Consider the following 6853-nt stretch of genomic DNA (forward strand, 5'->3'; position numbering starts at 1 on the left):
GGTGTGTGTGCAGGGTGCTCGTGAGTTGTATATTTTGGGGAGGGGGGAGGCTTGTGTATGGGGGCGGGGGGTCCTCACACAAAGGAGTAGCCTAGGGCCACTGACCACCTTAATCCGCTACTGCCTATAGCTAATTAAAACTTGTAAGTCCCATCGCTGTGTGGGCATGATTCACGCGTGCATGAGAACATTTCGCACTGTTATTTTGGAGACCCCCACAGAGATCAGCTTATAACTCGAACCCTGCTAATGGTACATTGTGTTTGCCAATCGCGTTAAAAAGCTAATGGATGATTAGAAAAACCTTGAAAACCCTTGTGCAATTACGTTAGCACAGCTGAAAACGGTTTTGCTGGTTAGAGAAGCTATACAAATGGCCAGCTAGTTGAGTATCTGGAGCATCACATTTGTGGGTTCGATTATACTCTCAAAATGGCCAGAAAAAGCGAACTTTCATATGAAACTCGACAGACTATTCTTGTTCTTAGAAATGAAGGCTATTCCATGTGAGAAATTGCCTAGAAACGGAACATTTCCTACAACGGTGTGTACTAGTCCCTTCAGAGAACAGCACAAACAGGCTCTAACCAGAGTAGAAAGAGAAGTGGGAGGCCCCGGTGCACAACTGAGCAAGAAGACACATTAGAGTCTCTGGTTTGAGAAATAGACGCCTCACAGGTCCTGAACTCGCAGCTTCATTAAATGGTACCCGCAAAACGCCAGTGTCAACGTCTACAGTGAAGAGGCGACTCCGGGATGCTGGCCTTCTAGGCAGAGTCGAAAACAGCTGACCCCTCAAACCTGTTTGCACTAATAAAGTCCGGCACCTGGGTTCAACCTGCTCCGTGTACAGGGCGGCCCTGTGTGTATGTGTGTGTGGCCTGGAGGTGAGATGCATCCAGTGACATTAATTAATTAATTTAGAATCCCTTAATGGAAGATAATCTCTCATATCCATAATTGAAATGTGTTTATTTGGTTTAAATACTAAGCGTTAAGCGAAGATGTGGATATGTTTGACTTCCTCAGCCGTAGTAGGCGTGGTCTGGTGATGTCACGACCCATATATGGTAGTTCACGTTCTGTCAAATTCCATCACGTTTGGCTCCGGCCGCAGTTGGACCTTTCTCGTTCAGAGACACCAAAGCACCACCGGCAGATCCTCCCCCTCCCCAAGAGGAACGAAAAGCCAGTAGGACTAAAAAGATGCTACCCAAAAGATTTTCCACAGTTTTGAATTTTGACAACGAAAAGTCCCCATGTCAACAAATGGTGCTGATTCAAATGTATCAGCACCATATTTATCAGTACAAATTTATCAGCACCATAATTAATGCAAATGAGGCAATGTCGGCCATATTTATGCTAATTAACGTAAAACTTGGTGAACCTCAAGACAATCATTGCTGCCACATGGCACTCAATATTCTGCATTTCCAGCCATTTTTAGAAGATAAAAAAATAAAAATCTTCTATGCTTCTACCAGTCCCTGCAACGTTTGCGATGGGCAAGTTCATACTTCTAAAAATACACAGATACATGCAAAATAATGTGTACCATAAATTATGTAAATAGGGCTATGTAAGTCATTGTTAGTCTAATCAATCTCAAAGTTATTGTGCTGTAACAGAGATGTGAGCTTAACCCTTTTTACTGTTTTGTTACTGCTTATTCTTTCTTGCCCTCTGCTGGCCATTACGATCACGTTTAACAGTGAGACGAGACTGACAAAACTCATAATGTAATATTGTACTTTGTGTATGTAATATGATCAAAGGTGTAACTGTTCATCCGTAATCGTAACAGAGGGGTTGTATTTGCATACATTTGATGACAAAGCAGTGTGTATGTTTACAGTGCTGATTTTGCTTTTGCGCTTCGCAAACATGTTTTATGTTTGGAATTATCTACGATCTTAACATTGTGTTCGTTCAAAAACGTTTTGGCATCTATCTAACTCCATACACATCGCTGCCTAGGGGGAACATTCCTCGACAAGGTAACAGGCTGACATGACACTGTCGATGCACTGCTTGCTGGTGACCTCAGGGGGCGCTGTCAGAGTCTCTACCAGGGAGATAAAGCTGTCAGAGTCTCTACCAGGGAGATAAAGCTGTCAGAGTCTCTACCAGGGAGTTAAAGCGCTGTCAGAGTCTCTACCAGGGAGTTAAAGTGCTGTCAGAGTCTCTACCAGGGAGATAAAGCTGTCAGAGTCTCTACCAGGGAGATAAAGCGCTGTCAGATTCTCTACCAGGGAGATAAAGCTGTCAGATTCTCTACCAGGGAGATAAAGCTGTCAGATTCTCTACCAGGGAGATAAAGCTGTCAGAGTCTCTACCAGGGAGATAAAGCTGTCAGAGTCTCTACCAGGGAGATAAAGCTGTCAGAGTCTCTACCAGGGAGATAAAGCTGTCAGATTCTCTACCAGGGAGATAAAGCTGTCAGATTCTCTACCAGGGAGATAAAGCTGTCAGATTCTCTACCAGGGAGATAAAGCTGTCAGATTCTCTACCAGGGAGATAAAGCTGTCAGATTCTCTACCAGGGAGATAAAGCTGTCAGAGTCTCTACCAGGGAGATAAAGCTGTCAGAGTCTCTACCAGGGAGATAAAGCTGTCAGAGTCTCTACCAGGGAGATAAAGCTGTCAGATTCTCTACCAGGGAGATAAAGCTGTCAGAGTCTCTACCAGGGAGATAAAGCGGTGACGAGGAGTTTAGTGGCAAATGAAGTCGAGAAGTGTAAACATAAGAGGGAGAAAAGGGGACAGATCAATGTCTCCAGTCTGGCATTGATTAATTACCCTGGGAGAGGTGCTGAGAGGCCAGAGCAACAGAGAAACCTGAGTTACCTAACTATGATCTCACTCCTCTTCTTATGTCCTCATACAGTCACGTGTCATATCTCACTCCTCTTCTCATGTCCTCATACAGCCACGTGTCATGTCCACCTGATCATAATACTGTATATTATTATTCTGTGAAAAGCTTAGTAGGCATGGTCAGAAGAAGCACTTTACCCTAAATCCATTTAATTTCAATAACTTGACTGCGATGCAACTGATTCTAAGTGTTTTGGGTTATATTCAACTTTTCTCTCTTCAATCATTTGTTTCATTCATCATTTTATTGTGATGTTTATTTCTTGTAACATGTCCAAATAGTATTCACAGGGATGTATTGAAGAGTGAGAGGATAACAAGTGAGGAGGAGTGGAGAGAGGGAGAAGAGACCAACTCAAAAACAGAAACAAGTGGGGAGGAAAGAAATTGATAAACCTATGGGGGCTTTAATTGTTCTGCAGGGTCTTTCTGGAGCCCTCAGAGTTTGAAAAAGGCCTGTTGCTTGCCATGTTTCTATTTCAAGGTTTTAGCTTTTTAAAAAGTCTTAAATGCCCATGATAAATCAGACGCAGTCAGAGAAAAAGATTATGTAGGAGAAATTGAAGACAACAATAAAGTATTTATGAACAACGACACCTGAGTGCTAATATGTACAATTTGTAAGCTGTAGTACGGTATTTTTTTTTCTTATAAAATGCTATATCATGCTAATAATCTTAATTATAAGTGGCTATTCAAATAGATTCCAATAGTGGATTACAGTCTCTCCTGGCCCATAGACCATTTCCATGTTAAGGAACCATCTAATGACTCATGTTGTATGAGTGAACTAGACTTTAAAGTCTGCACCTGTGAGGTGCACAGAGAAACCTAGACTATACTAACCTATACTATACTTCACACAGACCAGTGGCACATCAGATATTCCCAACTAGAGGTAAGCCTCTCACTGTGAGAGGGAAGTTGCATTTTCTTAGTCCTCAAATCTGCAATTACATTCAACTGTGTTGATTACATTCACCCAACCATAGATCATTACTGTACATCTGACTTCATACCCACCTTGATTGCAACATGAGTGCTCAGGGTTGGGCCAGACTCCACACTATCCACCACTCATATCATTGCACCTGACAATGTACTAATGTCCCTTCAAGATAACAATAGAGTGTCTGATTGGGGATGAGGTTGTTACAGCAGTTGATCTATATTATCACAATGCAGCAGTGGATCTTAATTGTTCTATATAATTGAGAAAATCACAGACTGGGCTATTGCAGGCTGCAGAGAAACAGGGATATATCCAAGGCAAGACATTTAAGACAATTGCCAGGTAGAGTTGCAATATTGTCATTTCTGTCAGTTTCCGTTGCTATGGTAAGTGGGATGGTTCAAATTGTAACATCAGTTGCCTCAGCAATAAGAATCTGTTGGACAGATGTCCTCTTGCCATCCAACTCCCCCCTTTCTCTCTCTTTCTTTCTCACTCTTTGAAATAATTTCAACATGTCAGTTTATCAAATTGATTGTTTCCCATTGACATGGATATCCCAAGCAAACATCTCGATGACAGTACAAGCACTATCAAGTCACATGTCCTCAATACATCCCCACCTTGAGCGATGGACAAAAGGCCCTTTTCACATTGATTGGCAGACGTGGTATGGTTTGATGTCGGCAGTACTCCCCAAACCAGTGCCCCTCAGATCAAACATGGCGTGCACCGCCAATTCAGTTATGGAGGAGTGGGACGTATGAGCATGTGATGCTGTGAGAGAGAGAACGAGAAGGGCTGTGGGGAAGACAAAGCCTGGTGTAATTAGAAGCAGGGCTCTGCTTTGTCAAGGATAATTAAGAGAGACACACTGCAGAGTCGAGGGGAGCGCAAAACCTTTTCAGACAACATGCTTGAGTTTAAATGACTGTCCTGTGTCCTATCGGTTAGTGAATCTGAATAGAAATGCATGAAAACAGACGTAATACAAAAAATAACATCAATACATCTGTAATTCATTCAATGAATGGCCATTTAAGTGGCAGCTAATGGGAATCCGGTTAAAGAATACAATGTGAAAGCAGGCCTCAAACAGAGGTGTGTGTGTGTGTGTGTGTGTGTGTGTGTGTGTGTGTGTGTGTGTGTGTGTGTGCATGCATGTGCATGTGTGTCTGTGTGTGTCTGTGTGTGTGTACGATGAACAATGAACATTGTAAAAATGCACAGTTCTTGCTAACCACCTAGCGTGCTCAATCTATTTTTAATTCAGTTTAATTATAAATGAAACCTTTATGAAGAAAATATTCTGTTGTGGTGTAGAGTCTTTCTTCCTCTTGTGATATTCAAACACTACTCTGTACTTGTTCTCTCTGTTTTCACGCTCCAAGGTACTGTACAGTCCCGAAGAAAAGCACGGTGAGCTGCCTAAACGACTACCGCCCGGTGGCACTCACACCAATCATCATGAAGTGCTTCGAGAAACTAGTCCGGGCCCACATACTCACACGCCTCCCGCCCAACCTGGATCCATACCAGTTCGCCTACAGAGCCCACAGGTCCACAGAGGACGCCATAGCGACGACTCTCCACGCCACTCTATCCCACCTGGAGAGGGGAAACAGCTACGCGAGACTGCTCTTCTTGGACTTCAGCTCCGCCTTTAACACCATCCTTCCAGACAGGCTAGTGACCAAACTACTAGACCTGGGTCTATCACACTCTATATGTGCGTGGATCAAGGACTTCCTGACCGACCGCCCCCAGAGGGTGCAGGTGGGCCCCCACACCTCCACAGCCCTCAGCCTCAGCACTGGGTCACCCCAGGGCTGCGTGCTAAGCCCCATCCTCTACAACCTCTACACCCACGACTTCACCCCCATCCACCCCAGCAACTACATCGTAAAGTTTGCAGACGACACCACCGTGGTGGGATGTATCTCGGGGGGGGACGAGGCGGCGTACAGGGATGAGGTAGAGCAATTGAGCAAGCTGTGCAAGGTTAACAACCTGCTGCTAAACAAGTCAAAGACCCAGGAATTCATCGTAGACTTCAGGAGGAAAAAGTCTGAGATCCTGCCCCTGCTCATCGACGGAGAGAGCGTGGAGATAGTCTCAAACCTCCGATTCCTGGGACACAACATGCGGGATGACCTGGCCTGGAAGGACAACACTAAAGTCACCATCAAGAGGGCACAACAGCGGCTATACACCCTGAGATGCCTCAAGAAACAACACAGCAAGAAGGAGATGCTGGTGGCCTTCTACCACGGCGCAGTGGAGAGTATCCTCACCTTCGGCATCTCCAACTGGTACCACAGCTGCACGGCAGCGGAGAGAAGCGATCTACAGAGAGTCGTGAGAACAGCACAGAGGATCACCGGCGCCCCCCTCCCCTCTCTGGAGGAGCTGTACAAAACACGCTGTCTCAGGAGGGCCTCCAAGATCTCCAAGGACCCGACCCACCCTGGGCACGAACACTTTGTCAAGCTGCCCTCGAACAGGAGGTACAGGACCCCGGCCGCTACGACAAACAGACTGAAGGACAGCTTCTACCACAGGGCCGTCAAGGCCCTGAACACAGAAAAGGCCTAAGTTCTGGGCCCAGGACAGTCCGGACGGATTGTATGGCAGCTAGTGCTGAGGCACAAACGTGTACATTTTCAAGCCTGCAAACTGTGACACTTTAAAATAATGTGAAAAAAAATACTTTCTTGTGAAATATGACAACCCTAGTTGACTATCTGTGCAGTATAGTACAGTGGATTGTGTACATAGCCTCTATTGATGTAAACCAGCTCCTTACCTTCTTGTGATTTTATGCATCTATGCTTTTTCCAAAATGTGTTTCTTTTTCCTCTCCTAAACACCAGGGGAGCCTCCCCTCCTAAATTTCGTTGTTTGGTACCTGTACTGTAGCAATGACAAATAAAGTCTATCTATCTACATCTTGTGGGACCTGCACAAAGTCTGCCCCCTAGTGGTGGATTAAACTCTACCATGACTTCCAAAAAGGGCTTAT

Source organism: Nansenia antarctica (genome assembly GCF_963989245.1).
Source record: "Nansenia antarctica genome assembly, chromosome: 16".
Lineage (NCBI taxonomy): Eukaryota > Metazoa > Chordata > Actinopteri > Argentiniformes > Microstomatidae > Nansenia > Nansenia antarctica.